Raw genomic sequence first — 23,698 nt, 5'->3', positions numbered from 1 at the left:
TGTCTATTACAAATAAAGCAGCTACAAACATGGTTGAGCAAATGTCCTTATTGTGTACTTGAGTCTCTTTTGAATATATGCCTAGGAGTGGTATGGCTGGATCTTGAGGAAGCACTATTCCTAGTTGTCTGAGAAAGCGCCAGCTTGATTTCCAGAGTAGTTGTACAAGGTTACATTCCCACCAGCACTGGAGGAGGATTCCCCTTTCTCCACAGCCTCTCCAGCATGTGTTGTAACTTGAGTTTTTCATCTTGGCCATTCTGATGGGTGTAAGATGAAATCTCGGGGTCGTTTTGATTTGCATTTCCCTGATGGCTAATGACGTTGAGCATTTCTTTAAGTGTTTCTCTGCCATTCTATATTCCTCTACAGAGAATTCTGTTTATCTCTGTTCCCCATTTTTTAATTGGATTACTTAGTTTGCTGCTTTTGTGGTACATCTACATAATGGAATATTACTCAGCAATGAAAAATAAGGAAATCCTGAAATTTTCAGGTAAATGGTGGGACCTGGAAAGGATCATCCTGAGTAAGCTGTCCCAGAAACAGAAAGATACACACGGTATATACTCACTCATATAGACATGTAATATAGGATAAACCTACTAAAATCTGTACATCTAAAGAAACTGATCAAGAGAGAGGAGCCTGACTAAAATGCTCAATCCTCATCCCAAAAGGCAAAGAGAAAGGACATAAGAAGAAGAAAACAGGAAACAAGCTAGAAACCCGCCAAGGAGTGCCTCTGAAAGGCTCTGCCCTGCAGACTATCAAAGCAGATGCTGAGACTTATGGCCAACTGTTGGGCAGTGTGCATGGAATCCTATGTAAGAAGTGGAAAATAGTAAGATCTGGAGAGGACAGGAACCCCACAAGGAGAGCAACAAAACCAGAAATTTGAACACAGGGGTCTTCCCAGAGACTCATACTCCAACCAAGTACCATGCATGGAGATAACCTAGAACCCCTGCACAGATGTAGCCCATGGCAGTTTAGTGTCAAAGTGGGTTACATAGTAATGGAAAGAGGGACTGCCTCTGACATAATCTGATTGGCCTGCTCTTTGATCACCTCCCCCTGAGGGGGGAGCAGCCCTACCAGGCCACAGAAGATGACAATGCAGCCACTCTTGATGAGACTTCATAGACTAGGATCAGAGGGAAGGAGAGGAGGACCTCCCTTATCAGTGAACTGGGGGAGGGGCATGGGTGAAGTAAAGGAAGGAAGGGTAAGACTGGGAGGGGAGGAGGGAGGAGTTAATGGTGGGATACAAAGTGAATAAACTGTAAATAATAAAAATAAAAATAATTTAAAAAAAAAAGCTATCATTGAGGCATCTAAATAACCACAGAGGGTTGATATCTGACATCCAGGCTCACTGTTTGGGTAATGTGTTGCCAGAATTATAACTCCCCCCCCCCCCCGCAGCTTCCTGAGCTTCTGAGGCAGAAATCAGGTGAGCTCCTACCTTGCCACTTCCTGTGAGGATGAATGCAGATCCACAGGGTTGCCAAGCATCCATCTTCCAACATCAAATTAGCATTATAATTTAAAAAAAAAAGCGGTGATTAGGTGCTCCAGAGGCTCCAGTATCTCCCCATCCCGAGTTTGGGGAGGGAACACCTTGACTGACTCATAAAAGCCCCTGCCTGAGTGAAGCGCTGCACCCTCTGGAATTTGCTAATGGTAAGAACGATGGCGCCTTGCAGTGATTTGGCTCAGGTCCACAGCATCCTTGATGTATGGGGCCAGACTCTGGAAGGGAGAAAGGAAACATTTATTCAACATTTGCATGTGCCAGGCCCTTACTAAACAACATTAGATACTCGGTTTGATTCAATTCTTAAGAGACAACACTGTGAAGCAAGAATTGTCACTTCTCTGCTGTAGAAGATTCTTTGATATATTTTCATTAATATTCTAGATAGCATACAAAAATGAGTTTCCATATGGCATTTCCGACAGGCTTATCATTGTACTAAAGTCACATTTGCTGTCCCACCACCCTCCTTTTCTTACCCCTGTCTCTCGTGATCCTAAACCTACAAAGAGCTTAAATATCAGAGAGCCAAAGAAACACCAAAAGTCACATGATGCAGTTGCCGTTCTCATCTCAGATGATGCAACAGCCAAAGCCATGTTCTTTTCCTTGAAAAACCGTTGCTTTTACACAGCTGTATCTTATAAATGATTGAAATGTTCAACATAGTCACATTTTATACATGGTTTCTAGCCTCTTTCTCTCTCTTTTTTCTCTCTCCCTCTTCTATCTCCATCTCTATCTCTTTCTCTCATACATATGTGTGTGCAGACATGCATACAACTTTTTTTCCCTTTCACTGTACTTTGTTTGTTCCTTTGGATGACTCGTTCTTTTTTTTAATTTTTTATTATTTTTTTACTATTACTTACACTTTATTCATTTTGCATTCCCCCATAAGCCCCTCCCTCCTCCCCTCCCAATCCCACCCTCCCTCCCTCTTCCTCATGCATGCCCCTCCCCAACCACTGATAGGAGAGGTCTTCTCCTTCCTTCTGATCTTAGTCTATCAGATCACATCAGGAGTGGCTGCATTGTCTTCTTATGTGGCCTGGTAAGGCCGCTGCCCCCTCAGGGGGAGGTGATCAAAGAGCAGGCCAATCAGACTATGTCAGAGGCAGTCCCTCTTCCCATTACTATGTAACCCGCTTGTACACTGGACTATCATGGGCTACATCTGTGCAGGGGTTCTAGGTTATGGATGACTCATTCTTAAAAGCTAGTCTTCTTAGAAGGTTCTTTGGATTTTCCTTTGCTCTCATTGACCCACGTGAAGAATTCCTCTCTGTCCTTTAAGGCCCAGCTCAGATGTCGACTGCTTATAAGAGTGTCCGTAAGCCTTCAAGCTCTCTCTTTCATGTTCCTATGACATACACAAGCCACCCTCAGCAAAAGTCATCTTCTAATTATCCTCGAATCTCAGATGCATAGTTCAGTGTCAGGCACCTAGTAGGACCATGAGGCTCACATACAAGAGAGAAGGAGGAATCAGGAAAGAAGGAAGGATGACTGAAAGGAAGAACGAAGAGGTGGGGAGCAATGCCTCTGAAATAATAGAATTTAAGGCAATTCTCTTAGTGAGCATGATGCTGACAGCCAACATTTACTGAGATACTTGGCAGTCCATGTTCTGTTCTGGTTGCTTAATGTGTATCATCTCATTTAATGCTTGCAATAACCCTGAGGTAAGTACTATTATCATCCCAATTAAGCAGATTAAATTTCTCTTTCAAAGCCACACAGCTAATTAAAAGATTTTTAGTAGAAGATTTAGAAGATAAATCTAAAAGATTTAGAAGAAATCTTTGAATAGAAGATCTAATTAGTGGAAGATTAGTAGAAAATAATTAAAAGTTTGAACTCCAGCAGTTTGATAGCAGAGCTTTCCGGGACCTCTATGTCTGTGCTGTTCAAAGTCGGCAGGGAAAGGGACACAGGTTCTCTGACACACTGGCCCTAAGGTGCAGCTTTATCAGGTGTTACTTAGATCTGTGCATCAGACACGAGCTGGGCTAGCTGGATACATTTCCAATTCCTTATCTAAACTATGGTGTCAACCCTACCTACCTTGAAGGGTTGTGAATGGGAAAACAAAGCAATCTTCATGAGCCAGAACACACTTTTGGGACATTTGTCCCACACTGTTGCCTGACTCCTGCACAGTAGGTCTTACATCTCTGCTGCCCTTCATAACTCCCATTCTGTTATGCAAAGAGAGCTCTGCCCTAGGCCTTTCCAGTGATCTTCTTGTTGATGCATCTAATAAGTATTTGCTCAGTAGCTGTGCTGCAGGGGTCATTTCAGGCATGGGGGCTAGAATGGGAGATTAAATGGACAAGGTCTAGATTCTCATAGCCTTTGTGTTGTACCATTTATTACATGTAGCAAAAACATGAACACATATAGTTCTCTCTCTGTCTACACACACACACACACACACACATACACGAGTACATCCTATGTGTATATATACATATATGTGTGTGTATATGATTGTGTGTGTTCAACAGTGCAGAGGCTTACAGAGGCCAGAAGAGAGCATGGGAGCCACTCCACATCAGTGCTAGGGATGGAACTTGGGTCTTTTGGAATATCAGCAAGCGCTTTTAACTGCTGAGCCATCTCTCCAGCCTCAGCTTTCATTTTTATAAGTATTCGCATACTGAGTCTCTCACAGCCTTTAGTTTAGTCCTGTCTTCACCTCCCAGGGCTATCTCTCACCTGTAAATGATGTGGTGAATTCATGGGTGTCTCTCCCTAACCTTATTTCCAAGTCGTTTTACTATTAACACAGCCAGTTCAGCAGAGGGCAGAGATCACACTTACACAAGCTTTATACTTAATTTTTTTAATTAAAGAAATAATCTGCTATTGAGACTATAACTTTTCAAATACATCATTTTTGCTGTTTAATAAAAGTGATTATAGATGGGCACGATGGAGCACTCCTTTAATCTCGGCACTCAGGGATGCAGAGGCAGGTGGATCTCTGGGAGTTGGAGGCCAATCTGGTCTACAAAGTGAGTCCAGGATAGCCAAGCCTACACAGAGAAACCCTGTCTCAAAAAACCAAAATTAAAATTAAAATAAAAAAGTGGTTCTTCATATTTTGAAACTGAATTTATGCTAAAACGATCATCGAGTACAAGTTAAAGTGATTGAAAATAGTATTAAGGTGAAGCCCCCGTTGTTGCTGAAACTGTAATTGAAACTGAATGTTAAAGAGGGTATATTCATAAGAAGTTTGCCTGATCTGTGTTTTCATTCTCATGTGTGACAAGCCTCCTGTGTTATGTACTTTGTTCAATCACTCTTCTCTGCTTTTTAGAATTTACTGCACTCTGTTGTCAATTGTACTAGATTTCGGCGGCTTCTCACTGTGATAGAGAATAGTACTGTTGGGTTACATATTGCATTTCAGCATTCAGTGAGATATCGCCAAAGAAATACCCAGAGGCCTCTCCTTCTCCTTTGTGAAGGAGTGTCAGTTTCTTCCTTGAACACTGTGTGATCATAAACATCACCCCCAAGTTGTAGGAGGTCGTGTCTGTGTTCTGCCTCCTTAATTTTAAGTGTCTTACTAACCCCAATGGCCTTATACACTCATTAATATTCCAAGATACATCAGGCATGGAAGATGGCTCAGTGGGAGATGTTCTTGCCTTGCCAGCATGAGGACCTGAGTTTGAATTCTCAGAACCCCTATTTAAAATAAAAAAGAAAAGTCAGGAGCAGTAGTGTGCTCATAATCCCAGCACAGCTGTGATAAATGAAAAGCAGAGACAGGAGAATCTGCACAAGCTTGATGGGTAGCTGCCTGGAACAGGAAATTGAACAACAAGGAAGAAACTGTATCCAACAAAATGGAAGGTGATGACAGACACCTGAAGTTGAACTCTGACCTCTACACATATACTGTGGCACACCCCCCATTCAGCCCCACACACGTACCATACATACACCAACACACAAATAAAAACAGAGAAAAGAAGAAAGGTTTTTTTTTTTTCAGTTTTAAGAAAATATCTCAAGATATAGTTAAACTGTATCCAGAAACCAGTGCAAGTTTCATGCCTAAGTCTTAAGGATATAATGCTTCATTTAAAATAATCTTGATTATTTTGAATAAATTTGGCTGATGTCCTGCCATCCTTGTTTTGGTATCATGGTTTTACCTGACAGAGTACCAGGGTCTAACCCAGACAAATGGAAGAAGCCTGGACACCTTAAGAGTTAATCACAGGGGACACAGAGATGCCAAAGACCAGAGTTGTGTAAGGGGAGAGGGCCTGAGCACCAGTCTCCTGGGAATGCAAGCAACACCCACTTCTCATCAGGATGGCCATTACTGAAACATACAAACAGATCGACAACAACAAAACACATACCAAGTGTTGGTGAAGTTGTACAGAAGTTGGAACCCTTCTGCCTTGCTGATAGGGATGTAAAATGGTGACGGTGTGGCCACTGTGAAAAAATGGTGCACTGTGCCCTCAATGAATAAGACTCAGAACTATCACAGGGTCCAGCATTTGGATATGTGCCCTAAATAGTCCGAACCATTAGATAGTCATCTAATGCATCCGTATCCACTCACATTCACAAAGCATCAGCTACAATATCTAAATGGGGTAAAGGTTGTTCAAGGTCTTTGAACCTTTCTCTTCCTCCCATGACCTCATCCCATCTTGCTTATGAAAAATGTTTATGTTGAAAAGTTTCCCAAAGTATAACTCACATTTGGGAGCTGGGGCTTAAAAGATTGTTAGTGGTCCTCAAAAAAAGACATTAGAAAACAGTATCTTTGCTGTAGGGGCAGCCTATATGAAGGCCAAACTCCTGACAGAGTTGTTATCTTTGAGGAAACACAGATAGCTCCACATAGATGGAACTTATTGATAAAGTAAATTATTGGCAAGGGTGAGTTTATGAAGTGGAGGAAAGTATATGGAAATCAGAAAGGGTTCGAGTATGCTTTTGAATCCTTTATTCTCACAAGAATCTAGAGAGGTAATCAAAATAACTCTTTTCTGTCTTCTTTCTGGATGACATACTGAACGGTTTCTGCAGCATGGTTTAAATCTGGACCCCAGGGTGCCGTTCCTACAGCTTTATAGGACACGTATGATGGGTTTGCTGACAGGACACAGAAGCCACTGTTGGTGATTCGAGTAGGGATGTATCTAACATAGAGAATCTGGCATCACACAGCCAAAAAGGCTGAGAAAAGAGGTCAAGAAGGCATTGCTGTGTTTTTGAAGTACACACTAAGTGCCTATAGGAGGGCAGTCATGAGTCCCAGCAAAAACCCAACACATTAACACTAGACAATTGAATTATCCACAATTTCATCTCAGGGATGCCCAGGTGTCCTTGCCTGCCATAATCTATGTGGCTCCTCCTGGTAAGGGAATCTTGGAAACATAGTTTCCGGGCTTCTGACTCCTGAGTTTGGGGAGTCACTTTTAGAAAACAGGCACAGTGTTGAGGTTTAATGGGCAATGTCCTGTTGGGAGCCCAATAACAGCAGAGATGAAAAAGGCTGGACAGCGTTCAACAGCTTGGTTGTTTAAAATGAAATAAGAACTTGTCTGGCCTGCTTTCCCTTCCGTCTTCCTGCTACAGATTGTTTGCTCTGGCTCCAATGGAGACCTCGTGAGGGAGCCCAAAGAAGGCAGCCTCACTGGGAAATCTAAGAGAAACAAAGGGCAGAGAAAGATTCATTCCACACTAAGCCAGATCAACTGATGAATTGCAGAGAGAACGAGTAGAGCCAGGAGCTAACTCCAACAAAAGCCAGAGCAGGGTTGCAGTCACAGGAGGTTGTGTATTACAGGGCAGACAGGGGCCCTCATCATGGTGATGCTTGGCACAGAGTTCATGCTCACTAATGCATAACTTGCTCTCCATAGTGTTTTCTCCTACTCAAAATCTGACAGCTGTGACTAGATAGAGATTTTTTTTTACCATGACTGCTCATTCTCCATCATTTTTGTGATCCTTACTTTCTTTGTTTTCTGTAGTCCATAGACTGCTGTTTCAGAAGAGATCAGGCACATTCAGGGTGGAATGGCCATAGACATATCATGCAATTTCACCTGTACTTTTCTTTCCCCTACTCTTCCTTCTCTTCCCATAGGTTTTTGTTGTTGTTATTCAATAATCTTATATGATAACCAAGTGCAGATAATCTATGTATTTTTTGTAGACAAGAAGAGAAAAGCCCAGGAAGATAAGATGTTTGGTTCAAGGTCGCATTGTTTCTAAGTCAGTTTGAATTCTCAACAGCAGCTTCAGACTAAATGAAAGAAGATACTGTTTTGTACATAATGAGTCTCAAAGGCCCCAATAAAGTCCCTAATGCCTGTCAGCAGCAGGCTGACATTTTCTAACATATTTGACTTGTAGTTCGGATCCTTTCCCATTTCTCTGTCACTCCGATTGCTCACTGGCCTTGAAGTCTCTGATAAAAGTCATTTTCAAACATATCCAGTTAGGTTTTATAATATAGTCAGGCACCTCCGCTCAGTTGCTCCTTGTATTAGTTAGTTTTTTCATTGCTGTGATAGAATACCCGACACAAGCAACTTAAGAAAGGAAAGGTTAGTTTTGGCTCACAGTTTGGGAGAATATGTTCCAATCATGGTGGGGTAGGAGCAGTGGTTGAATCATGGGGTGGGTGGTCATATGTCATACATAGTAGGGAGACAGAGAAATGAGTAGAGAAATGAATGCTGACTCTCAGGTCATACACTCCTGATAATTCAGTTTGAGACTTCAGCCCACGAGAGGGTACCATTCACATTCAAGGTGGGTCCTCCCTTCTAAAGTAAGCCTCTCAGGAGATGCCCTCACACATGCCTAGAGGTGTTTCTCCTAGGGAATTCTAAATCCCATTAAGTTAATAATCAAGACTAACTACCATAAGTCTATCCCTTATCAACAAGGCACCCAAGCTCATATTTAAAAGCATAAATTTAAAAGCCCTAGCATTCTTCTCCTGATCCTGATCCTCAAAAACTCATGGACTTCTAATAAAACAAAATATGTTTAGTTCATTTGTACAAATCCCATAAGTCATATAGTTCTTACTTTGTTTGAAAGCTGAAAGACTCTTCTGAGACTGAAGCAGTCTTTTGTGAAAACTTGTGAGAACCAAAGACCAGGCTTACATTCACAGCTTTACACAGCCCCTCGGTGATTTCTTGCAAGGAACCCAACCCTGACACTTCCTGCTTTACCTTAGTGTTTTGCTTGATTCAAGCTTACACAGCCCTATAAGCCTTATAGTTTGTGTCCCTTTAAGACCAGCACTATGAGGCTGCTGCTGCCAGGCTTTTCTGCCAGCTTGAAATGTTGGGATATATGCAGTGGCCTCTTCATGTCTTGGCACTAAACTTGACAAAACACTTCACCAGGTGGTTGGCTTTTAAAACTAAACCCCTTCAGTGACATTCCCTTTCCACTCTCCTTTCAAATGGATTTGCATCATTACAAACTGGAGCTTTTGGGAGCAAGGTTCTAACCTCCAAGGTGCCTTTCTTGTGATTTTAATGCAAAATGAGAGCTCTCTTCTTACAGCTGTGTTCTAACCTTACAGCTGTGCCCCTGCACCTGCCTTGTTTGCAGCTTTAACTTGATCACTCTGTTTCTTTGCCAAATATTATAGTTTTCCTATATATCTGCTCTCTTTCACTATAGAAATGACCAAAAGCAATGAGTAACAACCATGCCACAGCCTGGATGTTATGAATTTATATCACCAAACAACTTAATCCATTACTTTTGCATTCAGCCTCACTCAAATGTTTGGGATATGAGTAGAATGCAGACAGATTCTATTCCAGAATAGAAACAAAATGGCTCATTAAGCTCCGAATTTTGCATTCTGGGCATGCTCTTCCCCACAGCTGCAAACATCCTCATTCTTATTTCAGATCATTTCCAAAGGTCTACAAGCCATACAGTCAGGTTAACCACAGCAATAACCTCATGCCCTGGTGTCAATTATCTGTATTAATTTTCTTATTGCTGTGACAATAAGGGAGAGTTTATTTTGGTTTAAAGTTTCAAGTGATGCATCTCATCATGACACAAGGAAGGTGTGATAACGAGAGTGGCTGTGACTCTGGTGGCAAGAGCTCGAGGCAGTTGATCACATGAGGTCTGCAGTCAGATGATCTTCTGGTGTGTGTTGTTGAGATGCTGTCCATTTTCAAGGTGACTGTTCCCTTCCTACTTAAATCTCTCTGCAAGCGCCGTTACAGATATGCCCCGAGATAGCTCTAAGGCTCTTTTAAATGCTGACATGTTGACAATGAAGATTAATCATCTCAGCCTAAGAACAAAGAACTAAGGAGAGTTAATCTCTGTCTCTATTCAGGGAGAATAACATGGCCTCAGTGATCCAAGACAAACTCCTTGTAATAGTTATTTTTAATTGTCAACTTGACACAAGGCAGAATCACCTGGCAAGGAAGTCTCAGTGAGGATCTGTCTGGATTAGGCTGGCCTACAGACTTGAGCGTGAGAGATTTTCTTACTGGGGTTAATTGAAGTAGAAAGAGCCAACCTGAAGGTGGGCTGCACCATATCATAGTCTGGGCTCTGGGGCTGCAACAAAAGGAGAAAGTGAGCTGGGCATTATATATGGGAGAATGAATGAGAGAGAATGGTTGGAGAGATCTGACCTTCTCCTTCCAAATGACAAAGGATTTGGAATAGCAGTAGCAGGTACCAGCCAACCCAAAATTGGAAAGGCTGGTACAAAGAAGAGGGTAGAGACCATGGGAAGAAACATCTTGCTTGCAGACCCCTGAATTCATTAACCCGTTCATTGCTCTCTCTTCTGGACTGTGGCTGCATGGGACTAGGTGCTTTGGGTTCTTTCTGCCTTGACTTTCTCATGAGGAGGAATTGTAACCTGGAATTGTGAGCTAAAAATAAGCTTGTTCTCCTCCAGTTTGCTCTAGTCAAAGTATTTGATCATAGTAACAGGAAATAGAATGAAGACACAGTTGCTCTAAGCCCTGATCTCTCTACCTGTGCATTGAATGCTATGAGCAACCTAATGGAATTAGAAGCATATGACTAAGTAGAAAGGACCTTGCACAGTACAGAGCATATAATCCACACTGAGAAAATAGGACTTTTCCCTCCCTTCTCACCTTAGCACCTTCCCTGGGCTCTCCTTCCTTCCTTCCCTTGAGCCCCCGGTAATTTCAACATTGCCCTTTAAGCTGCTGTCCCCAGAACCCCTCAACTGTAATGGCCCTAGAAAGAGCTAAGAGGGAAAACATTTAAAACACCCGTGTGGCCTCCCCTCAACAAATGGAAACCCTGTCAGCTCCATTCTGTGCCCTTTGAAAGGGTAGGTACTAACCTTTTGGGTGTGGGTCCATAGTCATGTGAAGGTTACAGACATGTACCCAAGTACTGGGCCGTTCCCCAAAGCTTTGGAAGCTGGTTTGTGCCTGAGACCCAGCAGGATTCTGCAGCCTTCTCATCTCCTACTCCCCACTGCCAGGGTATCCCCTCTGCAAGTTCTCATTCTAGAGACCCTAAAGTTTAGGTACCAGAAGACCCATGTGCCCATATTGCCTGTCCAGTGAGATGTCTTTAGACAGGACACTTTCATTCTCTGGGCCTCAATTTTCTCCTTTGTAAGATAGAGACCTCAGGAAGATAAACCACAGAGGACCTCTGACCACATTTTCAAGTAAATTTAACAATCATAATGGGTTCTGTTGCACCAAGTTCTTTACGGCCATAAAACTGCCAGTAAGATCACGTCATAATAACTGGTAGGTGATCCATTGCTTAGAGATCATCCTGCTGGCCTTTGGAAACTTTATTAAAGTGTGTCAGAGCTAGGTTGGACTCCTGTGTTCTTTCCACTGCACCACACCAATCCCCTCAAAGCCGCTAATTATTTCATTCCCCAAATGTTTACCTAAACTTGCTACAGACCAGACAGATGCCCCTCACAAAGATCAACTCATCTCATTCCCAAAGCAACAGTGTGAGCTAGGTACTGCTGTATTGTCATCCCCATTCCACAGAGAAGGAAACTGAGATACAAGAAGTTCAAGTGACTGGCTCAAGTCACCATAGAGCCAGAGCCAGGGGACTCTGAGGGACTCTGGCACCAGCGCCATAAGCCTGTACTGAGACCATGGTCCTTCCATGTAGCAGCCTTTCTGTTTTGGATTGGCTGGTACCTGCTATCAATACCCTGAATCCATTCTCATTTGGAGAAAAGAGGGGGTGAGGGAAGGAGATGCGAGATCTTTCTAACCCAGAGGAGACTGGGCTGAAATGAGAAACTGGGTGACCAGGATGTCTGGAGAGCACAGACTCCTGGGCTGAAGTGAGTGCTACTGTAGTCACTGTGACAGCTGCTGGTACCAGAGACTCTGTGGGGCCAAGACCTGCTAATGCATTTTGTCACTTTGAGGAGTTCTTCCAATTACATGGACTGGTCAAAGGCCACGGTTTAAAATGTGTTGTGGCGTACATTACTAATCTCTTTTGTAAATTCAGGTGGTACAGATGGGTGGAATGTCAGAGCTGGAAGGATTTTAGAAAGTGGGGTCTGTGACTCGAAATGTTTTTACTCATTAGAACCCTGCCTGTAGGAGGATGGGGACTCCCAGAGTTATTTTCCTGGTGTGGCAAGTTCCAGCTGTGTTGTTCAGCAAGATAAGCTGGTCACAGCTTGGTTTCATGCCATGTTATTGTATTTAATTGCTTAGTTTGTTTTTAACTTTTATTAGTGTTATATTCTGAGAGAAAGTCTTGCTATGCAGCTCAGGCTGGCCTTGAACTCACACTCCTCCTGTATTAGTGACCCAAGTGTTGTGATCACACCGTGCTTTTATTTTTAATTTTTTGATAGTTTAGACATTTGTTTGAATAATATCAGCAAACAATAGTCAGTGGCCTGATGTAAATTCACTTCTATGTGTTCCATAAGAGAGGAACACAAAAGCATATTCCCAGAACAACTCCACGGTTTGAAAAACCTGAGGTCACAAGAGTCTTGTCCTGTTTTCTTGGAATGTTCCTACGAGCATTCAGAATTCTCTCCACATGACTCCATTTATTGAACTGTGTTCCACCATCCCACTCACTTTTATTTTTTAAACACAGGATATCCACAGTGGTTTGGATTCGAGATGTTGCAGATAAATCTAATCGTCATTTGATGCATGAGTATCCTTGGCTCCAGGTAGGCCAACATGAGCACTGATAACACGGTTGATGCCTCCTTTTGCTCTTTAGCTGTAGGGTTGCTCTCTTTCTTGTGACTTCCGCTGTCTATTTGCTCGGCACAGTTGTCACTGATGACCTGCAGCCCAGAGGAGATGAATAGAAATCTGTAATGTTTCGGTGGATCTATCTTCTATGTCTTCTAGAACTTTGAAATGTTGTTGAATATTCTGGTATTCCCATCTGTAGCATCGCATCTTGCAAGGGGCTCTTCTGGGAAGGGTCAGCAAAGCCCACTCTTCCTGAATGGAGTTTCCTTGCACATCCTTATAGGTCACTGCATCCATGGCTCAGCTCGCCCCACTCTCTTCACAGCTGCTAACAGCGGGTCACAGCCCAGCACAGGGGACCGTGAGAGCCTCCTTCCGACACACAGTGAATTTTTCAGTATATCCCTGCTTTTATTTTAAAGGCATTCTTCTTAGTCCCCACACATCTAAAAGATAAAGGCTTACAGGATAGTTTGGGTTGATTTTTTTTGGAAGTGCCTCTCCCTGCTAATTGGTCTAACTATACTTCTTTGCCTTCCTTGTGTTTTCCCTTAACCAAGGTTCCTGGGAAGCAGGTGAAAGCGGGAGTGTTTGTGCTCTTTTCGATGATAGAATCAAAAGGCTTTGGCTTTTCAGCCGAGGAAACCCCAAACAGGATTGTGGATCCTTCTGAAGTTAAAACTCCAAAGCATTCCCATTTTTCAAGATTTATCATGGAAGTATCCTTGCTTGGCTTTAACTCAAGGTTCACAATTTGCCATTTGTCTCCTGGAATGTCTACAGGGTCGTATATTCTTGGGAAGAGCTTAATAGATTTTTTAAAAATGATGACACCCAGGTGTAGGGAAAGAACAGGGAGATAAGAATTCATGTACGCAGCAGATGCTACTGCAAACTCTCACAGACTCTGTGTCTGCGGGTGTGTGGTTGTGAGTGTGTATGCTACGCCTGTGCTCCGGTGTGTGCCCTTCCCTGTGGAGGGCAGCAGGGGATGAGTGTTGTCCTCTGTTGTTTCCCAACTTACAAACAGGATTTGATTTTTCTACTTTTCAATTATGTATCTGTGTCTGGGTATGTTTGCTTTACTCTCTGGACTAAGAACAGTGTCCAGAGCCTGATAATAAATATAAATAATAAGTAATAATAAATAATAAATAATAAGTATCGAGTTCATCTAGGTTGAAACCGAGCAGGATTCCTGGGGAGATGCTTCAGTGGTTAGCGTGAGCACTGCTCTTGCAGAGGACCCAAGTTTGCTTCCCACCTTACTTTTCCATGAACAGTCTCTTGCTGAACCTGACTCTCACTGGTTTGGCTAGATTTGCTGGGGATCTGAACTCAGGTCCTTGCTTGCGCAGCAAGCCCTTTACCAAATGGACCATCTAGTGTTCACACATTGTCACAGTCTTCATGGTGAAATGTAGCAATGCGTGTTGAGAGCTTTGAAATTAAAGTGGGATGCCACAGAGTTTCATATACAAGATTGGCTAGTATAATATTACTTAGAAAAACACTGTATGGAGCGGGATCTTTAAATGTGTTTGGAAGGGGATTTGGATAACGATGGCACACCTGTGTAGGGAAATCAGTCTTTCATAATGGTGAGTGTGCCTCTTACCGCCAACCCTTTCAGTTCACAAGCAATGAAACATAATACACACCAGGTCTGGATGCAGTGTGTGCTGTCAGCATGCGCACTTTACAGAAGGTGAAACTGAAGTCCTGGGAATAATAAGAATTTGTCCGTAAGGCAAAGATAATAAGTGATGAGAGTTGGGATGTATCCCCAAGATGCTCGGCTCAAGAATCCACATGGTTAGACTCTTCTGGGCACGGGGGCGGGAGGGGTAGGTTGCGCCTAGTGGTTTGATCAAGGAGTATGTGCATGACAGAGTTTGTGCAAAGGGACTTGGAATCTAGACACCAACATTTGAGCATCATGGGAGAGGGTTTGCCTGCATTTCTTCCCTATGCCTGTCTGTATTTTTCAAATTCATTCCAAGGGCATTTGTTTTGGCTTAATTGGGAAAATATGGCAGATTGATTTTTTTTTTTGAGAAAATAAATCTAGAATGGGATGTCATCCACTCTCACATCTAACATGGGAATCTGTTTCTGCGGCGTCTGCAGCAAGCAAACATTTGGCCTGTGTTTGAACTGCTCCATGAGCAAGAAGCTCACAGGTCCGGCTGTACTGAGGTTGGCTTGGTCTAAGAATATAGGAAGAGGTGATGTAGGGATTGTGTAAGGGACTTGGAGCAGAACTCTAGGAATGCTGTAGCAGCAAAGTGAAGCTGGGTGGCTGAAGGAACCCTGGCACACTGCATTGTTTTCTGTCTCATTTATTTCACAAGCCTATTAGCCAAATCTCCACAGAAACAGATTTTCAGTGGACAATGATCAGGACTCTCACTTTTATAGAACTCGCCCTGAAAGGAATTGCATGCCATTTTTTTTTTCAACTGCAAAACTATCTCAAAGAAATAATAAAACCCAGTGTGGGTTAGGGGGCAGGACTTTCTCCATCACTGCTCAGAGAGGGTGTGATGACAATCTGGCAATATTTATCAACATCAACTACATACAGTCCATTAAGCCTAATGATCTCATAGCTAGGTACCTGCCCAATAAATGGAAGCACAAGGCTCCTCGGTGCAGCCGTCACAACATTTGTCATAATGAAGAAAATAAACAAGAAATCTTGGAAGTGGAGAGTCCTTCAGCAGGGCTACACTACATAAACTTCGGAGCCACCATACGGGTGGAATGCCCCGCCGCCATGAAGTGGTCGGCAGAGACCTGCCTGTGCCGGTGTGGGAAGATTGGGAGAGTGTATGAAATGAAAAGAAGCCAAATGCATAACAGAATCTTGGAGAGGAAGGCTCTGCGTGGAGAGACACATTAGAGTAAACAGATTTTCCCCAAAAAAGAAAATATAAGAAATCATCCCCACACCATTCTAAAGAACCAGCTTTGAGCAGAGGGCCTGGGGGAGTGAAGAGAGTCTTATTTCCATCGTGTGTCTATTTTGTTCAACTACTCTGTTACATATTGCTGTTGTTTTTAAAATAAAAGCAGAGGTTATCTAGGAAACTGTAGTCCAGTTCTTTACTGTTATCGCTTTTCTGCCTCTCTAAGCTAAAACAACACTCTCTCTCTCTCTCTCTCTCTCTCTCTCTCTCTCTCTCTCCCACACCACAGTTACTGTCATCTTAGTTTCTAAAAATATCAGTGTTGTTTTTCAAGGCTCTCTGGTGTCCACTCTCCCTCCCTGAGCCAGGCACACTGTCTGCACTAGCTTCTCCTATGTCCTTCTCATGTCATGTGCCTAGTTGGTCCCCTTCACATGTGTGGCAGGGAGTCAGTCAGATGAATGAGTTCAAATTAGGAACAACTTATTCCAGGAGCCAATATGCCAATATATTCATTTGTATATTCATTTAGACAAGTAAGGACTAAAGCTCAGTGGCTGGATACTATAGACATTTCTATCTTGCTCATGACATAATATCACTTGATTGTGCTCCTCTCCTCAATAGGGTGACCCAGGGTTGAGGCTGAATGCTCCTGTGGTCCATCTTCTGGCATGAAAAGAAACCTTGGCTGAACGCTCTCCCAATGCCTGGCTATGCTCTCCTCCTCCATCTCTCAAAGGCCTTGCACAGCACTCAATCTGAATTGTCTCTCCATTCTCTGGATGAGAGCAACACAGATAAGCCCCATATGATGACAGATCTTGTGTGTCAACCTGAAGGGTCACCAGGTGCACAGATGCTTGATGAACTTCTATCTGGGTGTTTCTGTGGTTGGGGCAAGGTGAGATTACACTTGACTAAGTGGACTGGGTAAAGCAGACTGCGTCCTTGCTGTGGCTGGCCCTCATCTCATTCTCAGAAGGCTGGAGTGGGGTAAAAGCTGAGAAATGAAGACTCCCTCTCTCACCACCTAATCGTCTTCAGGTGGGCACATCAGCCGCCCCTGACTCCACATCTGGATCAGCGTGGAGTGGACTCAGCAGCTCTTCTGGAGACCTGGAGTTTGGAATTTCACTGGGGATCCTCCATTAGCAAATGCACCCACCACTGTGTGTGTGTGTGTGTGTGTGTGTGTGTGTGTGTGTGTGTGTGTGTTTGTCCCATGAGTCTGTTTGTCTGTAGAGTCATAGCCAGTGCATTCCTTGAGTCTTAGCCATAGTTTCAACTAGAGCACAAGAGAATACACTTTTCCAACTCCACAGAATGAGCCACGGCCATATGACTTTCCTAGAAAAATGAAATATTAGTGGCCACTCCCTGAGATGGTTAGCCTGCTCTTGCACAACTTGACTTGACCTCTCAAAGCTCTGAGACATCCACGAGGAGGTGATGTTTCAGGTGGCCACTGACCCTTCACTGTAGGCCAGAGAATAAAGATTCACAGAATGAACTTGATTCTCACCTGGCCTGGACTCTGGCTTGGGCCAGCCTAACCTGTCTCAGGTCAACCAAACTTCAGTTGGCTTACCAGAGAGCATGAAGGCGCAGTTTTGTGCTGCTTGATGGCAGGGCCGTGTTCTGAGAAATGCTGCACCAAGTGGTGGTGCCATCACTGTGTAGCTGTACAAAGGCAGGTGGCATTTCAACACACACCTAGGCTCTGTGATACAAATCTGTGTAGCGCATTACCATACTCAATAGAAGATTATGGTCCAGTCAGTTTGTTTATGGTCCAGTTAGTTTGTTTACCTAAATAGACCTAAATATGGCAATGGTGCAAAAAAAAAATACTGTAAAAATGATTTTTAATAGTTTAATTTCAAAAAATCATTTACTCGTTGCAAGTATATGGATGTTTTGCCTACATGTATGTCTGTGAACCAGAGCTCAGAGGCCAGAGGAGGGAGTCAGATCGCCTGAAGCTCTGGCTACAGGAGGATGTCCTCCATCATGGGGAATCTAGCCAAGGTCCTCTATAAGAGCAGCTGGGCTCTTAACTTCTCAGCCTCTGGTAGCAAGGGTTTTTAACAGGCACTTGTCCTGATTGGAGCCAGCAGGCTTGGAGGTCGCCCTGATAGAGTGAGTGGGTGAAAAGTGGGAAAAGTGTGAAGGCCGAGCAGGCATGTCCAGCTTTTAGGGTGTGTACACGGACGGCATCCACAAAGTTCTTGTTGAAGGCCCATGCAAAAGGCTTTTGCAAAAAGAGAAAGACAGAAAGAAAACCTTCTAATGTTTTGAGTTTCTGGTTTTATGTAGGGCTGCATGCTGGATGTGTCTGGCGGGGTATTACTGAGGACTTCTGCAGACTTGCCTCATAAACCTTGCGCACTGGAACGACACCAGGCTTAAAAATTATTTCTCTTCCTTCAGCAACAAATACTCACTGTAACTCCTTTTACTTTACACATGTTAAACATTTAAAAAAATTTTGGCTCTTAGAATAATAGTTAAAAATAGATCCATTGTACAGGTTCATAAAATTCCTTCATGACATCCATGGTCTGTTTTCAAACTTATTACGTATTTAGTTGTTGTTTTTTTTATCCCCCCTCCCTCTAACTAAAAACGAAGACACGGGTGCATGCCGTGTGCCTTGGTCTCCTTGGGGTCAGGCTCTCCAGCATCACGGCCTTCCTCTCCCACCTCTCATTCCAATGGTCAGTCTCACTGGGGTGGTCCTCTGCTAAGAAAATGACGTGTCTTCTGGATCCCCCTTTCTTGAGCAAGTGTCTTTCTGGGATGTGTTTCCGACGCTTTGCTAAGGTGGCTTCCCTCCTGCATCACAGCCTTGCTTTGAGAGATAAAGTACCTTAAGCATTCCTATCTCAGAATGAAAGGCTTCCAGTGTGGGAGGGCATTTCTGAGACTTTTAGAAGCACTCGTTGAAGTCTGAACAGCTTCTGCTAAAAAATAAAACAATATAATATAAAATAAACTCCCCTGTAGTGTTTCATCCTGGCGGTTTCCTTTCCTCTGGCTCCTCATTCCGCTATGCATTCATCTAGTAATGAGAATTTTCCAGCCCCATCATAAAAGAAATTTGAAACTCACAGAGTCTTGGTCCTGGGACTCCTGAAAGCCACCCATGCAGTCTGGAGTTCAGAGAGGGGTGGGGGCTATGCCCATGGTAACAGAACATTGACCAGATCCCAAGGTTCAGGAACCCAAGCCAGGTACCGAACTAAACAACCACCACCCTGCTCTGAGCAAGTCCAAGGCTGAGAGACGGTGGTGCTCTGTTCAGAAGAGAGAGGAGAAGGAGGAGAGAAAGAGAGAGAGAGAGAGAGAGAGAGAGAGATGGGTAGGAGTCACAGGGGCTCATTGGAGTGTCTGAAGCTACCAACAGGAGAGCAGTGGACTCAGCCACTTCCTCTCATGCCCCAGCTTAGCTGTGGTCCAGGATCAAGCACTGTGTGGTACTGCTCCATTACTACGATCCCTCAGATATCATTTTTATAAGAACCCATAATCCCTGGAAGCCTGGAAAAAAACAGCCTTTCTGTGTTGAATTTCTTGGTGTCTTTCGAATGAGGTGACCTCCAATCCCATTGTTTGCCCTCTGTGCCAAGGACGTCAGACCACTAGGGAAAGAAGCCAAATATGCAAAGTAAAAAAGGGGAAGAGGGCAATCATTGGCCTTCTCTTCATCTCAGGCACATTGAGATGTGTGGCAGACAGGGCGCATGCTTCAGCAGGTGCACCAACTCCATCTATCGGTCAAGGGCGCCAGCCATCAAGTGGAGCTCTGTGAAAGAAGGAGAAAGCCTGGTCAGCCAGGAGGACGCTGGTCCCTATAATGTCCTCTCCAATTCATTTTTCCTTCCAATGATATCTCTCTGCCCTTCTCATCTTCCCCTTGTGTTTTATTTTCTCCTTTATCATCACACACCCTGCAGAAACTGAGGGAGGGGGCTTCCCTAGGGCTGTAAGGGTGAACAGCAGGCCCTGCCTCATGAAGATTATATTGTAGAATGGACAACAGATAGAGCCAAACATGAGTGATCTATGATTGTCAGCTATGATAAAACCAGGCAATGAGAACAATTACTGTAAGAGGGTATTTTGGTGGAAGTCTGGTTTAGAAAAAAAGTGCAAGAAGATAAGGGGGGGGTTGGAATTTAACCTGATGCTTGAAGGATGAGTAGCCCAGGAGGAACCAAAAGAAAGGGAGTTTGGCATGGAAAGAATCCCAGCTGGAAAGGCTAGCAGCGTGAAGGAACTTTGTCCCTGGGAGAGCATAGGAATGGAGTGAGGGCAGAGTGACTGGGATTCAGAGGACAGGGACAGCAGGAGAGCTCTGAAGATTAGAGGAGCAGCAGGAGCCAGAGTAGCAAGGATTATGGTTTATCCCAAGTGTGTGTTGGGAAGCCAGGGAGCTGTTGGATGCCTCTTAAGCCGAGGATTGACATGATTCAATTTTACCTTGTAAAAAGATAAACTTGGCAGCTTTGAGTAAAATGGATTGGAGGGAACCAGGAAGACAAGCTTTAGAAATCCCAAAGTGGTAGCTCAGAGGGAAGGTGATGGTGGATGGGCTGAAAGACTATCTAAGGAGATGGAGGAAGGCAAAGAGAGCTCTGACCTCTCTGTGTGGTATGATCATATCTGTGAAGGGTCTGCCTAATAGGCCCCACTCTCTGAACCTCCCTTACCCTATGACCTCCTCATTGCAGCAGCTGAATTTGAGAATCTGCTGCTTTTGAAGGGTTGCTGGGGTAGACTAAAAGAAATTATATATTCTTGATCTTTGGGTTGTTCCCAATCATCAACAGACATGGAAGGAACTGAAATTGGGCTGAAGCAGCCGGGCCTCTGGGTAAGCACTTATACTCATATGGGTAATAGTAAGTTTGTAATGCCAGTCAGTGTCTCTGTGTCCTGTGTATATGCACCCAACTCTAGGAGGCAAGAAGAACACAAAAGTCTCCCTTTCAAATTGGAGGATCTTAGAACAAAAATATTGGGTTTTGTTCCTATAGGAGCTCAAAGAACATAGAGTCCTGAGTCAGCATTGGTGCTTGATCTCAGAGATACCCCCTGTCCAGGCACCAAAAATCCTGACAGAAAGACAGTTCTATGCCATTAACTATACATGGAGGGTCAGGGAAATCATGCAATTGGACTGAATTTATCCAACTACTAGGACTTGTGGGTGAAGGATGTTCAAAATACAAAGTCTCTTCCAATATTCCCAAGACTTCTAGTTGAGCCCAAAACTCAGGGCTCCCTGTGGGGAGCACTACAAGGGGAAGAAGAAAACTCAACTTCAAATCCAGAATTACCCCATGAGTAAGATTGGGGGAGACTCAACTTCAAATTTACATTACTCCATCAACAGAGCCGAGGGACCCCACCTGACCTCTCTGAATCCTACTCTAAATGTGGAAAAATGATATGAGCCTTGCTCTACTTGGGATGGTGGTGGTGATGTCAGGGCAAAAAAAATCAAAAGAAATAAATACACAAGGAAACTATGGGCTCATGATGCCATCTGTTCAGAGGGACCCAGAATGAGCTTGCTGAGCCAATCTTCTAGAGTTGTAGCAACTATTCTTCCTTGATCTGATTCTATTTCCTGCAACCTCCACCCCGTGGTTATGCCTCTGCCACAGGAATGTTCGGAGCAAACCTCATGCCTTCTTCCTTGACAACGCACTGGTAGAACCCTGCAAAGAGAAGGTACAACCCAAGACCTCCAGAGCTTTCCTGTCTCTTTTGAAACCAGCCTAATCCCTCCAACAATGTCTTTTCGCCTTGCTCCTATCACCCTCCCCCCTGGAACACTTCTCTCTTTCTGATGTCCTAGTTCTGGTACCTAGTTGAGTCACAAGTCAACTAAGCTTATTTTCAACCGGGATTATGCTCAGATTTCAATGATGGATGTCCCCAACCCGCCTTTGTCGAGGATGGCTTTCTATGATGAAAGCTACTTGGAATTTAAACTGATAGAAAATCACCAGACAGGGGCCAGTGACAAATAGATGTGCCCATTGCCTCCCCCACGGGTAGATGTGCACCCCATTCTCCCAGTTATCATCCCCCACAGAACAGAAGAAAAGAAAACAGAACCACTGCCTGTGTCCTTAAAGACAGAGAAAGAGGCCCTCATGAAGTGTGTCTGGGGTCCTTTGTAGTGTGAAGAGACCTGGCTTGGTGTGTCACCACAGGGAGTGTCAGGAGGATTGACTGGGGCTGCTGGCAGGATAAGAAACCAACTCCAAACCTACTCCTGTGATGGTCCCTATTATTCTTTTACTCCCTGCTTGTGCCCACAGGGGATATGCTTTCTTCTGATATATTCAGCTTCCCAGAGTGCACTTGGACAGAAAGTACCCTGACAACATTACAAATTCATCTCACCAGCTGCATCTTTGCTTGCACTCTGTCACTTGGTTCTGTGGGTCTGCTGCCTAAAACATGCTCAGGCTGTTCTGTGGTCCTGGGTCCTGTGATCCTAATTAACACTTCCCCTGCTAGCTGAATCTTGCTTTGCTGCACGATGCTCAGCCATCCCCCACTGGACCAAAACAACAACTAGGGACCCATCAGGATTCAGAACATGTTGCCTCACTCATCCATGAAAGAACTCTGCTGTTCTACTGGGGCACCTTTGTTGCTCTATGGCACCCAGGATATTGTGGCATGGGGGATAGAAATCAAGACTCTGGGGACAAGCCTTGGAGGCACTGGGAAGGCAGTGGGGGACTGGACAGGAGTGTGAGGTACATAGGGAGGCCTTCAGAACTTCATCCCCTCCTGTGGAGTGCTTCCTCCACTCAGTGACTCCCATCCCAGAGGTAGCTAGCTCATTTTTTGTCTCAGCAAGTAGGTTAGAATTTTTTTAGTTTAGTGTAATAAAAACATATACTTGCTCATGCATTCACTCATTCCTTCAATTATTCATCCATTTGTATATATTCCATATTCCAAGTTTCTAGCTTGTGCCTGGCATCAAGCTATCTATTGGGATAATGGGAAGCTCAGACACCCCTTTCCCCTGATACCTTCATAATCAAATGAGAGAAGCAGTGAGGACTGTTCCATATCTCCCTATGAAACATAAACATGGAAGCTCTTTCAAGTTAGGAGCTGAGGGACATCTTTAGACCAGAAGAGATTTGCCTTTCTGTTGCTGGGCAAATTTCTGTCTGTATCACAGCATCTAGCAAAATTCAGCTGGCTAGAAGGACCCACATAAAATTGTAGACTGTTTGGGTGTTCTCTCAATAACGCCACCCCTGAATCTAGGTCTGAGCAATTCAAGTGGGATAGAACCAACTTGCCAGATGCGGGAGCTGGATTCTAAAGTGTTCAATAGAAATGAAATAAATTGGAAACTACAGTTCCCATTGTCCTCCTGGAGCAACTGGAGAGCCAGCTTTTATTCTTCCTTCTGCTGGCCAAGTCAGCTCCCGCTTCCAATCTGGCCCTTGGGTCCCCTGCCTGATGGCAAATATTTCTGCCCTGGAACAGCTCATTGGTGGGAGCTGAGAAGACTAATAACAGCGCCCGACAGTCTTGCATGATTTTCCCTAAAAGTTCCTTCTTGCACACACACACACACACACACACACACACACACACACACACACACACACACAAGTTTAATAAAAATGTGGATTACAGAGTAGCTCAGAAGCCGGAAATCAATGACAGTCTCCTGGCTGTTAGTGTAATACCTTCCTGTGGGCCACTAACTCACATGGGGGTGGACAGCTGAGTTCAGATGCCTATGGAGGGAGCAGAGAATTCTGGGAAAGGATGGAGGCATGAGTGTGGACACATCTCAAGGCTGCCAGGGAAGCTGTCTGGTCAGGAAGAGAGACCTGAGACAGGAAATGCTGGGTTCCAGGTCTGCTAGGGAATAGAGGATTGTCATGATAAGTGTTGGTGTTGGCCTGGTCTTTGTTACTTCAGTGTCA

Source organism: Psammomys obesus, unplaced genomic scaffold (assembly GCF_907164565.1).
Source record: "Psammomys obesus unplaced genomic scaffold, mPsaObe1.curated_primary_1811, whole genome shotgun sequence".
Taxonomy (NCBI): domain Eukaryota; kingdom Metazoa; phylum Chordata; class Mammalia; order Rodentia; family Muridae; genus Psammomys; species Psammomys obesus.
Note: the sequence above shows the minus strand (reverse complement) of the source record.